The following is a 15843-nucleotide window of genomic DNA, read 5'->3' as shown; positions in this document are numbered from 1 at the left end:
AGTTGACACGTCCGTTGGGAACCCCAAGAGGAAGGTGTGATGCGCACAGTAGCAAGTTTCCCTCGCAAGAAACCAAGGTTTAATCGAACCCGCAGGGAGTCAAGAAGCACGTCGAAGGTTGATGGCGGCGGGATGTAGTGCGGCGCAACACCGTGGATTCCGGCGCCAATGTGGAACCCGCACAACACAACCAAAGTACTTTGCCCCAACGAAACAAGTGAGGTTGTCAATCTCACCGGCTTGCTGTAACAAAGGATTAGATGTATAGTGTGGATGATGATTGTTTGCGTAAAAACAAGAGAACAAGTATTGCAAGAGATTGTATTCAATGTAAAAGAATGGACCGGGGTCCACAGTTCACTAGAGGTGTCTCTCCCATAAGATAAATAGCATGTTGGGTGACCAAATTACAGTCGGGCAATTGACAAATAGAGAAGGCATGACCATGCACATACATGATATGATGAGTATAGTGAGATTTAATTGGGCATTACGACAAAGTACATAGACCGCTATCCAAAGATGCATCTATGCCTAAAAAGTCCACCTTCAGTGTTATCATCCGAACCCCTTCCAGCATTAAGTTGCAAACAATGTATCAATTGCATTAAGTATGGTGCGTAATGTAATCAATAACTACATCCTTGGACATAGCATCAATGTTTTATCCCTAGTGGCAACAACACATCCACAACCTTAGAACTTTCCGTCACTCGTCCCGCATTTAATGGAGGCATGAACCCACTATCGAGCATAAATACTCCCTCTTGGAGTTAAGAGCAAAAACTTGGCCGCAGCCTCTACTAATAACGGAGAGCATGCAAGATCATAAACAACACATAGGTAATAGATTGATAATCAACATAACAAAGTATTCTCTATCCATCGGATCCCGACAAACACAACATATAGCATTACGGATAGATGATCTTGATCATGTTAGGCAGCTCACAAGATCCGACAATGAAGCACATAAGGAGAAGACGACCATCTAGCTACTGCTATGGACCCATAGTCCAGGGGCGAACTACTCACTCATCACTCCGGAGGCGACCATGGCGGTGAAGAGTCCTCCGGGAGATGATTCCCCTCTCCGGCAGGGTGCCGGAGGCGATCTCCTGAATCCCCCGAGATGGGATTGGCGGCGGCGGCGTCTCTGGAAGGTTTTCCGTATCGTGGCTCTCGGTACTGGGGGTTTCGCGATGAAGGCTATTTGTAGGCGAAAGGGCAGGTAAAGCGCCGCCCTGGTGTGTCGCCACCTCGTGGCCCCACTTCGACTCTCCCTCGGACTTCTGGAAGCTTCGTGGCAAAATAGGCCCCTGGGCGTTGATTTCGTCCAATTCCGAGAATATTTCCTTACTAGGATTTCTGAAACCAAAAACAGCAGAAAACAAAGAATCGGCTCTTCGGCATCTCGTTAATAGGTTAGTGCCGGAAAATGCATAAATATGACATAAAGTATGCATAAAACATGTAGATATCATCAATAATGTGGCATGGAACATAAGAAATTATCGATACGTCTGAGACGTATCAGCATCCCCAAGCTTAGTTCTCGCTCGTCCCGAGCAGGTAAACGATAACAAAGATAATTTTCGGAGTGACATGCCATCATAACCTTGATCATACTATTGTAAGCATATGTAATGAATGCAGCGATGAAAACAATGGTAATGACATGAGTAAACAAATGAATCATAAAGCAAAGACTTTTCATGAATAGTACTTCAAGACAAGCATCAATAAGTCTTGCATAAGAGTTAACTCATAAAGCAATAAATCAAAGTAAAGGTATTGAAGCAACACAAAGGAAGATTAAGTTTCAGCGGTTGCTTTCTGTTGCGGTCAGAAACCCACCGGCGGGCAGCGACGGGCAACACCGTAGAGCCGGGAACAACTCAGGGCTGCGGCTGGCCCTGGTCCCTCAGAGCGACGGCCCGCAAAGCCTTCTGGGCACGCACGTCCGATGCTGATGCAAGGGCGTGCCACCTGACCTATACCTGGTCGTGAAGGTGTTGGAGAATGCCTCGCTTAGTTTCCCGCATGGCATACACGTAAACATTAAATACGAGCCTCGATCGGCTCTCAAAGTTATCCCGTGAATCGGCTCAAAGAACCGATCCACCCATGATTCGTACAAGGTGTACGAATATATGGTGGTCCTGCTTGATCAAGATAAAGCTGAAGCGATCTACGACGATTTAGGGTTTTCACCGCATAATCGGATCATCCTACTCACGATTGGGCCTCGCGCTCGCGTACGGTGATCGTAAGCCGATCCTAGACAGGGCCTAAAAACCAACACGAGGTTGATCCCCGGAACATCCTCGTCTAGGGCTAGCAAACTACACCCTACACGCCGCCGGATCCTCCAACCCTTTGTAAGGCCTAACTATTGCAGATATTAAACTAATCCTTGAAGAACAAGGAGCAACCGTAACGGATCGGATCTACTAAACAATGATCAAGCGGGTGCCGCCCCTACACCTAAGATAGGTGTAAGGGCGGCTAGATGTATAAGGGTTGCACTACGACAACATATGATACGAAGAACAATGCTAACCCTAACACATCTAAGATAACTACGTTGCTCGCCATCAAAAAGGCTTCAGCACGAGCAACGCATGAACAACGTAATAAGCTTATGCCGCCTAGATCGCAAGATGCGATCTAGGCGGCATGGTGCTTACCAGGAGAAACCCTCGAGACGAAGGAGTTGGCGATGCACCGAGATTGATTTGTGTTGAACGTTGGTTGTTGTTTATTCGATAAACCCTAGATACATATTTATAGTCCAGGGGACTTTCTAACGTGGGAACAATCCCAACCGGGCACGGGCCCAAACTCTAACTTCCAAACGACACGTATCCTAATATGTTACAGATACACGGGCAATTTAGCCCAAACTTGGTATACAAGGCCGATTCACGTATTTCTTCCGTATATAATCTTCAAGCCCATCTTGATCGCGGCCCACCTCTGACTCGGTCAAATTCTGGTGATAACACATGCCCCCCTGGTTTTTGAATTGATAATTCCAAAATCACTCTACTTCTCCTTCGTCGGGTCATGTCGTGGCAGAACCGTCGCAGTATCCTTCATCATGATGCCTTGCCTTCTCAACTTCTCCGCGTGACCTGGCAGTTTTTTTTTTCTTTAGGCACCACTTCCTCGGAAACTGCTGTGGCATTGAATTTCCACTATATCCCCTTCTATTTGACCGCTCCGAACAGTTTACTTCCGCATCCCCTTCGCATTAGCACTCCAAAAGCCCTCCTGCGCCACCATGTCTTCTTCTTCCTCCGCCTCATCGGGACTTTCCATCGAATCTTCCTCGTCCCGCGAGCCGACGCCGGAGCCGAACCAGGAGGAGGTTCACGCGGCCAACACCCGCCGCGCCATCGAGGCCGGGGAGGAGCCCAGCCATGACTTCTCCGTCTGGTCTGAGGACGACAAGTCCTTGACCGACGGGGAAACCGACCTCCGCCTCCTCGCCGACGGGGAAGCGGAGGAAGAGAGCGATGACGATCGCTTCTCCTTCGACGACTTCACCTCTCCCGAGGAGGAGGAGGAGGAGGAGAAGGAGGAGGAGGAGGAGGAGGAGGACGACACCTCCTCCGACGAGCCGCCGGCCAAACGCTTCTGTCCCTGGCCGGGGAACCTCAGTGACTTCGACAACGACGACGACGATGCTGACGAAGAGGATGAGGACAATGAGGGCCCGGTCGGCGGCCATTGGAGCAGCGATGACGAGCCCGCCGGGAGTAGCGCCGATAGCGGCGACGACGGCGATGACGAGGGCAGTGATGGCCCGTAGATAGGATCTTAGCATAGGGCCAGTAGTAGTAGATGGGGCAATGTATCCCCTAGTACCTCCTTTTGAGAGCAATCAGCTCTTTATGTAAGAAGTCTTGCTTATCAATGAAGAACTTCTCCCAATTTGATTTTGCCGATTTCTTTTGAGCTTAATTTAGCCGATTCCCTCTCATACTGACTTTGCCGATCTGTCCCCTTAGCCAATGCGTAACGAGCCGATGGCAACGCATCGGTCTCTCATAATCCGTCCTTCATCTTCTTCGACTGATGATTCTGAGATCTGGTGGACAACGTGGAAAACCCTTGCCTTCACGAGGGTCCTTGACTTCCTCTCACCAGCTCCGGTAATCCTCCTCTGCAAAAATTCACCATCCTTGAAGAAGGTTGCTACGCAGGACCAGCCGATGATACTCCAATTGGCTTCTAGAAACAGAGCATTTACCAGGTCAGCTGCCCCCCGAGTCTCAGTTAAGGCGAAACAGAGACGAGGATACGCAACTTAGACCTGGGCTCGATCATGTCTGAGGGAACTATCATGCAGAGCCAGCCGATTTGAACAAAATCGGCTCTTCAGAGGAGAGAACCTTCAGGGTGAGCTGCCCCCCGAGTTTCTTCAGTCTACTTCTTGCGCCTTGCTGGTCAGATCGGCTTCTTTCCTTTGGCGGATTTGATGCAACCATCCTTAACCTGATCTGCACGTCCATGCTGCTCTTGGCATTGGTCAGGGTTATGATCCCTCGAACTTGCCCCAGCCAATCTTGCGGATGCTCGCACAACGGCTCAGGAACAGAATCCCTCTGACACCGAGCTGGAGGTCCTTATGTTTTGAACACGTAACTGGTAGATCCTGTGTCATTGTGCTAGAGTCGATGGCCATGCATCGGCTTTGTCTCTCAGCTCTAAAGTCGATGCCCGTGCATCGGCTGTACATTTGCGAGGAACTGCGTGAGAAATTTTTTTTTTTACAGGCCGATTTTTCTATCGGTCCCCAATGTTTCACTGCACATGTATCGCACATGTTCATCTGATAAGGTGCCCCCCGAGCCGATTCTGCCAGGTAACTGCTGAAATCGGCTCTGTGGTTAGCCAAGGCACTATATGTGGGCGTCGGCTCTGTTAGGACCAGTGTAGACTTCTTCCAGCTCATCAGCCGACGTAAACCCATTACCCATTAGATTGGCGCTGAACCCAGGCAGAATGGATGGTGAGGATAATTTTGGCCGATTGCTGGAATCGGCCTCCACGTTGCTTGCTCGATGAAGGTTTTTGCAATGTTCCTCCATAGATCCGTGGGGCCGATCACTTGGATCGGCATCGCCACATTTGCTCATCGATATTGCTTTTGTTACACGGTCAGGCCGGTGGATAAAACCAGCCTCACCCCGTCCTTTGTCACGTCGATGCGCTCGCAGTCGTCCAATCCTGGAGCACTAAACTCCGTTGGAAGGATGGAGACCATGTTTGTGCCAGCCGATGTCTCATCATCGGCTTTCTTTTGTCCGGGCGCCACTCTTTCCTTTGTGGCCGACCTTCTTCGTCCAGTGGTTCGCTGAATCTTAGCGGCCGGATCAGGCCGCGCCTTCCTCAATGTGTGCAGGTATAACCTTTCAGCCTTCCTCCAACCCACGTAGTCGCTGAACCCTTCGCTTTTGGGAACGGGCCGAGCCCATCAGGGCACCACCTTGGCCGATGATACTTGTCTTCTTCTTCATCGTCCTCCAGTTCCTCGAGATCTTCTACCCGAGAGGACTCAGCGTGCTTGTCCCGAGGCGGGAGAGGCCCTAGACGCTTGAACACGGACACGTTAGCTGCATCCTTCTTCTTTTGTTTGCATTCTGGGCAGTTGCCGATTGTTGGCAATCGGCTCATTCCTGAATCCCAGCAGTGTCTGAAGAAGGGGCAGTCCCAGTGCCTATCCACGTCGTCTTGCTCTCTCGACTTTTCTTTGGCGAGGCGCTCATATCTCTCCTCGTCGCGATCATGCCGACGTTGTCTCCTGGCGTCCCTAGCCAGGCGATCTCTTTCATCATCGTCGTTGTATCGTCGGCGTTGGTCATATTGACCCACATACTTGTTGAGGAGGTGATCAGAGAGAGGTCGCTGATATCTTACGTTCCTTACTTCTCCCTCTGTGATGTGGCGCTTGCCATCGTGACGGAGCCGATCGCGTGGAGCGGCTTCCTCTGTATCCTTGCTATGAGAGCAGCTGCCCTCATCTCCGTCCTTACCAGAATGGTGCCCAGGTCCTACCATGTTGATATTGCATGAGACATCTGGCTGGCACCCTCCAGGGTAAGTGCACTCCACCATGTTAACGGCGGGGAAGGGGTGTGTGTCGATCTTCATGGCGTACTGGTTGAAAATCAGACGTCCTTGTTCTATCGCCATTTGGATCTGCTGACGCCACACCCTGCAGTCGTTGGTGGCATGGGAGACCGAGTTATGCCATTTGCAGTATGGCTTTCCGTTCAGCTCCTGCACCGTGGGGATTTTGTGGCCTTCGGGTACCTTTAGCTGCTTCTCCTTGAGTAAGAGGTCGAAAATCTGCTCAGCTTTGGTCACGTCGAAGTCGAACCCTTTTGGAGGGCCTTGTGGCTTAACCCACTTACAGGACACAGGGCTTGCCGCCCGAGTCCATTCAGCCACTGCTACCTCTTGATCTCCCGCAGCACCTTCGTCCTCGTCTGCCTCAACCAGGACCACCGCACGCTTGAATTTGTCCTAGTAAACATCTGGGTGGCGCTGTTCATATGTCGACAGCCTTCGCACCATGTGCGCCAATGAAGGGTAGTCTCGCCCGGGAGGCCACGTCCTTGATCGATGATGAGAGACCCACCACCGCCAACTCGATCGCTTCTTTTCACTTACGTGAACCGAATAGCATCGGTTCCTAATAGTCCCGAAGCGCTGGATGTATTCCGACACCGTTTCCCCGCGCTTCGCGTCGTACTTGTGCAAGATCGGCAATGCCAGCCTCGGAAGCCTCTGAGTGATACTGTATGTGGAACTGCTCTTCCAACTGCTTCCAAGTCCGGATTGAGTTCGGTGACAGCGATGTGTACCACCCGAAAGCCGATCCTGTGAGGGACCGTGCGAAGAACCTCACACGCAGCCTCGTCCGATGCTGAGATCGTGCCCACCGTGCCAAATATCGGCTCACATGCTCGATGGAGCTGGAACCATCCGATCCGCCGAACTTTGTGAAATCAGGGAGCCGATATTTGGGTGGTAGCGGGATCAATTCGTACTCGTTGGGGTACGGCTTGGTATAGCCGATTGTCCTCCTTTTCGGCATCATGCCGAACCGATCTTTCAGAATTGTACAAATCTGATCCGCGGTGATGGCTGAAGGCGTCGAACCCCGAAGATTCGCCGGGTGGCATACTTAGCCAGCCATGCTTGCTTTTCCAGCTCCGAGCCAACCTGCAGGAGCTGAGCTCGGAGGTTTGTCGGAGTGGCGTACTTAGCTAGCCACGTTTGCTTCTCAAGATCCGCTCCCGACGTTCCTCCCGCTGTCCCGAAGTCCCCGCCGTTGCGGCTGGTTCGAGAGTGCCCGAGTCATCGCAGCCTCGGCACGTATGCGCACGTGTATCCGTGCGGGATCTCCTTGGGCGCCTCATGTAGGAATTGGTAGTCACTAGGGTCACCACCAATCTTGTAGATGACGTATGCCGATGAGTTCGGCACTTCTGGTGCTGCCAACGCGAACGGCAGCGGCGGACGGGACTGGAGTGGCATCTCTCCTTGGTAAGTCCCCAGCGCCGGTCCTGATGGAGAATACTGATGGCTCATGATTTCCTGGATCACGCGAAGAGCGACACGCTCCAAAGTGTTCACCAGGCTCTCAGAATGGCGGTGTAGCGAATGAGCCACCATGAAGTTGATCTCCTGACGCAGCGACCGGGTGCGTTCTTCTGACGGGGCGGACAGGTCCACTCCATCGAGCGCGCCTTCAGGTGAGAACCCTTTCCACCTGATGCCATGTGAGCGGGTTCTGTGAAAAGAGCCGATGAGGTCGGCTTCGAGGACTGCCTTGATCTCGTCATGTTTCTTCTTGAGCTCGTCAGTCAGATCCTCGTACTTGACCGGAGTATCTTCCGCCATCTCGGATGCAGATGGCGATATGGTTGATGTCGAAGATTGTCCCACCGGGCGTGCCAGAATGTGTTGCGGTCAGAAACCCACCGGCGGGCAGCGACGGGCAGCACCGTAGAGCCGGGAACAACTCAGGGCTGCGGCTGGCCCTGGTCCCTCAGAGCGACGGCCCGCAAAGCCTTCTGGGCACGCACGTCCGATGCCGATGCAAGGGCGTGCCACCTGACCTATACCTGGTCGGGAAGGTGTTGGAGAATGCCTCGCTTAGTTTCCTGCATGGCATACACGTAAACATTAAATACGAGCCTCGATCGGCTCTCGAAGTTGTCCCGTGAATCGGCTCAAAGAGCCGATCCACCCATGATTCGTACAAGGTGTACGAATATATGGTGGTCCCGCTTGATCAAGATAAAGCTGAAGCGATCTACGACGATTTAGGGTTTTCACCGCATAATCGGATCATCCTACTCACGATTGGGCCTCGCGCTCGCGTACGGTGATCGTAAGCCGATCCTAGACAGGGCCTAAAAACCAACACGAGGTTGATCCCCGGAACATCCCGTCTAGGGCTAGCAAACTACACCCTACACGCCGCTGGATCCTCCAACCCTTTGTAAGGCCTAACTATTGCAGATATTAAACTAATCCTTGAAGAACAAGGAGCAACCGTAACGGATCGGATCTACTAAACAATGATCAAGCGGGTGCCGCCCCTACACCTAAGATAGGTGTAGGGGCGGCTAGATGTATAAGGGTTGCACTACGACAAGCATATGATACGAAGAACAATGCTAACCCTAACACATCTAAGATAACTACGTTGCTCGCCATCAAAAAGGCTTCGATACGAGCAACGCATGAACAACGTAATAAAGCTTATGCCGCCTAGATCGCAAGATGCGATCTAGGCAGCATGGTGCTTACCAGGAGAAACCCTCGAGACGAAGGAGTTGGCGATGCGCCGAGATTGATTTGTGTTGAACGTTGGTTGTTGTTTATTCGATAAACCCTAGATACATATTTATAGTCCAGGGGACTTTCTAACGTGGGAACAATCCCAACCGGGCACGGGCCCAAACTCTAACTTCCAAACGACACGTATCCTAATATGTTACAGATACACGGGCAATTTAGCCCAAACTTGGTATACAAGGCCGATTCACGTATTTCTTCCGTATATAATCTTCAAGCCCATCTTGATCGCGGCCCACCTCTGACTCGGTCAAATTCTGGTGATAACACTTTCAACTTATAAAATGTATATCTCATGGATATTGTCAATGTAAAGTAATATAACAAGTGCAATATGCAAGTATGTAGGAATCAATGCACAGTTCACACAAGTGTTTGCTTCTTGAGGTGGAGAGAAATAGGTGAACCGACTCAACATAAAAGTAAAAGAATGGTCCTTCAAAGAGGAAAGCATCGATTGCTATATTTGTGCTAGAGCTTTGGTTTTGAAAACATGAAACAATTTTGTCAACGGTAGTAATAAAGCATATGTATCATGTAAATTATATCTTACAAGTTGCAAGCCTCATGCATAGTATACTAATAGTGCCCGCACCTTGTCCTAATTAGCTTGGATTACCAGGATTATCATTGCAATACACATGTTTTAACCAAGTGTCACAAAGGGGTACCTCTATGCCGCCTGTACAAAGGTCTAAGGAGAAGGTTCGCATTGGATTTCTCGCTTTTGATTATTCTCAACTTAGACATCCATACCGGGACAACATAGACAACAGATAATGGACTCCTCTTTAATGCATAAGCATGTAGCAACAATTAATATTCTCATATGAGATTGAGGATATATGTCCAAAACTCGAAACTTCCACCATGATTCATGGCTTTAGTTAGCGGCCCAATGTTCTTCTCTAACAATATGCATGCTCTAACCATTAAATGAGTGGTAAATCTCCCTTACTTCAGACAAGACGGACATGCATAGAAACTCACTTGATATTCAACAAAGAGTTGATGGCGTCCCCAGGAACATGGTTATCGCACAACAAGCAACTTAATAAGAGATAAAGTGCATAAGTACATATTCAATACCACAATAGTTTTTAAGGCTATTTTGTCCCATGAGCTATATATTGCAAAGGCGAATGATGGAAATTTTAAAGGTAGCACTCAAGAAATTTACTTTGGAATGGCGGAGAAATACCATGTAGTAGGTAGGTATGGTGGACACAAATGGCATAGTGGTTGGCTCAAGGATTTTGGATGCATGAGAAGTATTCCCTCTCGATACAAGGTTTAGGCTAGCAAGGTTATTTGAAACAAACACAAGGATGAACCGGTGCAGCAAAACTCACATAAAAGACATATTGTAAACATTATAAGACTCTACACCGTCTTCCTTGTTGTTCAAAACTCAATACTAGAAATTATCTAGACTTTTTAGAGAGACCAAATATGCAAACCAAATTTTAGCAAGCTCTATGTATTTCTTCATTAATGGGTGCAAAGTATATGATGCAAGAGCTTAAACATGAGCACAACAATTGCCAAGTATCAAATTATTCAAGACATTTTAGAATTACTACATGTAGCATTTCCCGATTCCAACCATATAACAATTTAACGAAGAAGATTCAACCTTCGCCATGAATACTATGAGTAAAGCCTAAGGACATATTTGTCCATATGCAACAACGGAGCGTGTCTCTCTCCCACACAATGAATGCTAGGATCCATTTTATTCAAACAAAAACAAAAACAAAAACAAACCGACGCTCCAAGCAAAGTACATAAGATGTGATGGAATAAAAATATAGTTTCAGGGGAGGAACCTGATAATGTTGTCGATGAAGAAGGGGATGCCTTGGGCATCCCCAAGCTTAGACGCTTGAGTCTTCTTAAGATATGCAGGGGTGAACCACCGGGGCATCCCCAAGCTTAGAGCTTTCACTCTCCTTGATCATATTGTATCATCTCCCTCTCTTGATCCTTGAAAACTTCCTCCACACCAAACTCGAAACAACTCATTAGAGGGTTAGTGCACAATAAAAATTTATATGTTCAGAGGTGACATAATCATTCTTAACACTTCTGGACATTGCACAAAGCTACTTGGACATTAATGGATCAAAGAAATTCATCCAACATAGCAAAAGAGGCAATGCGAAATAAAAGGCAGAATCTGTCAAAACGGAACAGTTCGTAAAGACGAATTTTAAAATGGCACCATACTTGCTCAAATGAAAATGCCCAAATTGAATGAAAGTTGCATACATATCCGAGGATCACGCACGTAAATTGGCATATTTTTCTGAGCTACCTACGGAGAGGCAGGTCGAAATTCGTGACGAGCAAAGAAATCTGTTTCTGCGCAGTAATCCAAATCTAGTATGAACCTTACTATCAAAGACTTTACTTGGCACAACAATGCATAAAACTAAGATAAGGAGAGGTTGCTACAGTAGTAAACAACTTCCAAGACTCAAATATAAAATAAAGGTATTGTAGTAAAAACATGGGTTGTCTCCCATAAGCGCTTTTCTTTAACGCCTTTCAGCCTAGGCGCGAAAAGTGTGTATCAAGTATTATCAAGAGATGGAACATCGACATTACCTTGGGCTTTACCCTTACCTTTCTTGTTCTTTTTCTTACTCTTTGATTTAGGGAATATATGTCTACCCCCGGTGTAGAGGTGAATTTTAGGGTGCCTTCTCCCATATCTATGACTCGCTCCCAATAGTTTCAGCAGGGATCTTCCGAGTGTGATTTGTCCTGTTCCTGCACATTCAATAACAAGATAATCAATGGATATTGTTCTCCCAAGAACGGTTGTATGCACACCCGCAGCTATTCCTTTAGGAATTATAACATATTTATCAATAAGAGTTATTCCTTCTCCCCCTTCAATGAATCCCCAAAGTTTCAAAGATTTATGAATACTCGTAGGCATTAAGCAAAATTCAGACATAATATCACAATTGGCATGAAGAGTTTGGTCACCGATAACAATTTTAATAGTAGGATCCCATAATGAAGGTTCAGAGTTCACTAAAACTTGATCAAGACGGTTACGCACATATCTATAATTTTCATTCAAGCGAGATGCACTTGTCTCAAGAGTGTTTAATCTATTATAAATGCTAATAAGGGCTGAATCAAAGTTATTAGCTGAATCATGTGATGCAACCAACTTCTTTATGGCATTAAAAGCTTGATCCCCATTGCAATGAAGGAAATCTCCTCCCACTACAAGCATCCAAGGCATATCTATAGCGAATCATAAGACCAAAATAAAAATTACTAAGGAGCAAACTTAGAGTCATTTGAGGTTCAACTTTACGATAAGAAGTAAAAATTCTGGACCAAGCATCTTTAAAACTCTCCTCATCCCCTTGTTTAAAAGTGAAGACTAATTCCTCAGGTGAAGAAGTAACAGGTGCAGAACTAGACATGGTAACAAAAGTAAAATGCAAGTAACTAATTTTTTTTTTGTGTTTTTGATATAGAGTGCAAGACAGTGAATAAAGTAAAGCTAGCAACTAATTTTTTTGTGTTTTGATATAATGCAGCAAACAAAGTAGTAAATAAAATAAAGCAAGACAAAAACAAAGTAAAGAGATTGGATTGTGGAGACTCCCCTTGCAGCGTGTCTTGATCTTCCCGGCAACGGCGCCAAAAATTTGCTTGATGCGTGTAGTTGACACGTCCGTTGGGAACCCCAAGAGGAAGGTGTGATGCGCACAGTAGCAAGTTTCCCTCAGTAAGAAACCAAGGTTTAATCGAACCAGTAGGAGTCAAGAAGCACGTCGAAGGTTGATGGCGGCGGGATGTAGTGCGGCGCAACACCGGGGATTCCGGCGCCAACGTGGAACCTGCACAACACAACCAAAGTACTTTGCCCCAACGAAACAGTGAGGTTGTCAATCTCACCGGCTTGCTGTAACAAAGGATTAGATGTATAGTGTGGATGATGATTGTTTGCGTAAAACGAGTAGAACAAGTATTGCAGTAGATTGTATTCAATGTAAAAGAATGGACCGGGGTCCACGGTTCACTAGAGGTGTCTCTCCCATAAGATAAATAGCATGTTGGGTGAACAAATTACAGTCGGGCAATTGACAAATAGAGAGGGCATGACCATGCACATACATGATATGATGAGTATAGTGAGATTTAATTGGGCATTACGACAAAGTACATAGACCGCTATCCAGACATGCATCTATGCCTAAAAAGTCCACCTTCCAGGTTATCATCCGAACCCCTTCCAGTATTAAGTTGCAAACAACAGACAATTGCATTAAGTATGGTGCGTAATATAATCAATAACTACATCCTTGGACATAGCATCAATGTTTTATCCCTAGTGGCAACAGCACATCCACAACCTTAGAACTTTCTCATCATTGTTCCGATTTAATGGAGGCATGAACCCACTATCGAGCATAAATACTCCCTCTTGGAGTTAAGAGCAAAAACATGGCCAGAGCCTCTACTAATAACGGAGAGCATGCAAGATCATAAACAACACATAGGTAATAGATTGATAATCAACATAACATAGTATTCTCTATCCATCGGATCCCGACAAACACAACATATAGCATTACAGATAGATGATCTTGATCATGTTAGGCAGCTCACAAGATCCGACAATGAAGCACATAAGGAGAAGACGACCATCTAGCTACTGCTATGGACCCATAGTCCAGGGGTGAACTACTCACTCATCACTCCGGAGGCGACCATGGCGGTGAAGAGTCCTCCGGGAGATGATTCCCCTCTCCGGCAGGGTGCCGGAGGCGATCTCCTGAATCCCCCGAGATGGGATTGGCGGCGGCGGCGTCTCTGGAAGGTTTTCCGTATCGTGGCTCTCGGTACTGGGGGTTTCATGACGAAGGCTATTTGTAGGCGGAAGGGCAGGTAAAGAGGCGACGCGAGGGGCCCACACCACAGGCCGGCGCGGCCAGGGCTTGGGCCGCGCCGCCCTGGTGTGTCGCCACCTCGTGGCCCCACTTCGACTCTCCCTCGGACTTCTGGAAGCTTCGTGGCAAAATAGGCCCCTGGGCGTTGATTTCGTCCAATTCCGAGAATATTTCCTTACTAGGATTTCTGAAACCAAAAACAGCAGAAAACAACAACTGGCTCTTCGGCATCTCGTTAATAGGTTAGTGCCGGAAAATGCATAAATATGACATAAAGTATGCATAAAACATGTAGATATCATCAATAATGTGGCATGGAACATAAGAAATTATCGATACGTCAGAGACGTATCATGTGTCCATCCTTTCTTTGAGCACCTTCTTGAGAGCACAACTGTCATTCTTAGTATAATATGCTTGTCCCGAAATGTGATTAATTGTGGTATAACTTTGATGCTTTTATCTCTGATAATTTCTACTTCCAGTCTTCCCATGAATTTCAAAGGTGCCCAAGCATTTATGTTTTGCTGTACAAATACGGGCAAGCGAGATACCACTTTATCATATCCTTCTATGAACATTGCAATCCTGTTGATAGACATGATTCATGATGCTCATTATTAATTTGTTGGTACCTTTTCCATGATTGACATAGCTATTAGATGATTTTATTTGCATGTATCTTATTATGAATTACTTAAGTACTTGCCATATCATGAGAATATTTACATCATATGAACAAATGTGTTCGTGAAAGTTCTTTTATCACACTCAGTTGTTAACTGAATTGCTTGAGGACAAGCAATAAGCTAAGCTTGGGGGAGTTGATACGTCCAAAACGTATCTACTTTCCTGAACACTTTTGCTATTGTTTTGCCTCTAATTTGTGTATTTTGGATACAACTAACACGGACTAACGCTGTTTTCAGCAGAATTGCTCTGGTGTCTCATTTTTGTGCAGAAATCCAACTTTCAGGAAAATCCCCGAAATTAATGCCAGAGGGCTTATTTTCCCAGAAGATTCACGGAGCCAGAAGGGCAGGCCTGGGGGAGGCCCAGGGCCCCCAGACACCAGGCCGGCGCGGCCTAGGAGGGGGGCGCGCCGCCCTAGCGTGTGCCCCCCTCGGCTGGCCTCCGACGCCCTCCTCTGGACTACTTAACGCCTGATGGCGTGTAATACACACGTTCGTTGGGAACCCCAAGAGGAAGGTATGATGCACACAGTAGCAAGTTTTCCCTCGGAAAGAAACCAAGGTTTATCGAACCAGGAGGAGCCAAGAAGCACGTTGAAGGTTGATGGCGGCGGGATGTAGTGCGGCGCAACACCAGGGATTCCGGCGCCAACGTGGAACCCGCACAACACAACCAAAGTACTTTGCCCCAATGAAACAAGTGAGGTTGTCAATCTCACCGGCTTGCTGTAACAAAGGATTAGATGTATAGTGTGGATGATGATTGTTTGCGTGAAAACGAGTAGAACAAGTATTGCGATAGATTGTATTTAATGTAAAAGAATGGACCGGGGTCCACAGTTCACTAGAGGTGTCTCTCCCATAAGATAAATAGCATGTTGGGTGAACAAATTACGGTCGAGCAATTGACAAATAGAGAGGGCATGACCATGCACATACATGATATGATGAGTATAGTGAGATTTAATTGGGCATTACGAGAAAGTACATAGACCGCTATCCAGCATGCATCTATGCCTAAAAAGTCCACCTTCAGGTTATCATCCGAACCCCTTCCAGTATTAAGTTGCAAACAACAGACAATTGCATTAAGTATGGTGCGTAATGTAATCAATAACTACATCCTCGGACATAGCATCAATGTTTTATCCCTAGTGGCAACAGCACATCCACAACCTTAGAACTTTACGTCACTCGTCCCAGATTTAATGGAGGCATGAACCCACTATCGAGCATAAATACTCCCTCTTGGAGTTAAGAGCAAAAACTTGGCTAGAGCCTCTACTAATAACGGAGAGCATGCAAGATCATAAACAACACTTAGGTAATAGATTGATAATCAACAT

The sequence above is a fragment of the Lolium rigidum genome, chromosome 2 (genome assembly GCF_022539505.1).
Source record: "Lolium rigidum isolate FL_2022 chromosome 2, APGP_CSIRO_Lrig_0.1, whole genome shotgun sequence".
NCBI lineage: Eukaryota > Viridiplantae > Streptophyta > Magnoliopsida > Poales > Poaceae > Lolium > Lolium rigidum.
This window is presented reverse-complemented; position numbering follows the sequence as displayed.